We start from the raw sequence: 1,612 nt of genomic DNA on the forward strand, positions 1-1,612 counted from the left end.
GTGTGGGCTGGGGCTAGTCTTCCAGGATGTCAAGAAAAGTTCCTCTTAGCCCACTTTTCCATTTAGCCCTGACCGCACACAGGATTCTTGGTGGCAAACCCTTGACGAATCATTCGTAATCCTTATCTTGATGTTTGAGAGGAATCAGACTCTGTCTTGGGTATTTACAGAGCCAGCAAACAGCTTCAGTCTGCACACGGGACCTGGGAGGGACTAGGAGGGAACTCAAAGAAAGGAAGCCCAGTGGCAGGTGCCAGAGGTGGGAAGACTGAGCCCAGCCCCTTGGGTGCCCCAGAGTCGAAAGCTGCTATTCTGGAAGCAGTGTCTGCCTCACTTGCCCCTGGACCTCACCTTAGCGTTCACCCTTCCAGGAGCCAGTAGCAACTTCACTGGGGGACACAGAAAGTTAAGACTTTGAATCTGGAATCATCTTCAGAAGCTTGTGTTCAGGGCCTGGTTTCTAATTCAGCAGTGTTCGGAGGCGGGATTTGGGGAAGGGAAAGTAAATGGCGGGAGAGATCTGACCTCATGGATGGGTTAATCCATTGGTGAATTAATAATTGATTATTGGAAGGTGGTAGAAGCTGTAGGTAGGTGGGACCAGTTGGGAGGCAGCAAGTCACTAGGGTGTCAGTGGGAGGCTGTGTCTCCTTCCAGCTAGGGTTCCCTTCTCTCATCTCTCTCCCAGCCTCACTTCTGGGCCAAGGTGCCCTCCATGATATTCTGTCTCACCACCACCCATGAGCAACGAACCAAATGCCCACAGACTATAAAACCTCTGAAACCACGAGTCAAAATAAATCTCTTCTCTCTTACCTCGACTTTCCTGGCTGTTTTGTCAGTAGGGGACAGCTGGCCAATATTCTCATCAGGGAGTCCTCGCCCAGCTCACAGAGAGCACAGGCACTGGCTGCATGAAGGACGGGAGCGCTCACTCAGAACCCTCAGAACAATTCCAAGATGTCAACACCCACACTTCCATTTTACAGACTAGAAAAGACGAGGCACAAACAGACTGTATAATCCGAACAAGGTTGCAGAGGGCTTTTGTTTGTTTGTTTGGTTGGTTTTGTTTGATTACTTGTTTGTTGTTTTAGGAACCAGACCTGAGGAGCTTGATTCTAGAGCAGCTGTTCTTTAGAACTGAACGTTTTTCCCTTTTCATAGGCAAGGCTCAGGCAAGGGACCTAGAGCTTGGTAAATTCTGAGCCGTGGCAGCAAGGGAGCCTGGTATACCGAGGCCTCAAAGGCTAGCTTTTTCTGCCTCTTCTGCTGTTCCTGTAAATAACCTCAGATACACTGGGCGTGGGCAACGCAGGAGCACTTTGGGAACTTGGTCTCTAGGTTGCCCTCTGAGGTCAACTCAGAGCTGCTCCCACCTGACCCCAGGAGTCAGCCCGCCCCTCTCTGCCCCGCCCCCAGGCTCTGCTCTCCGCTAGCGACCTGCTTTTGATTCTCACCTCCTTCTCTTTCGCTCTCCCTTCGAAAGGCAGCTCCGCTAACACTCGTTAGCAGGTGTTAATGAGCTCCAATTCATGTCTGTGTCCTTCTTTTCAGAGGCGGTGCCGCTGTCGCTCTAAAGGTACCGTGTCCCCCGAAGCTAGCACACACC

This window comes from Microtus pennsylvanicus, chromosome 6 (genome assembly GCF_037038515.1).
Source record: "Microtus pennsylvanicus isolate mMicPen1 chromosome 6, mMicPen1.hap1, whole genome shotgun sequence".
NCBI lineage: Eukaryota > Metazoa > Chordata > Mammalia > Rodentia > Cricetidae > Microtus > Microtus pennsylvanicus.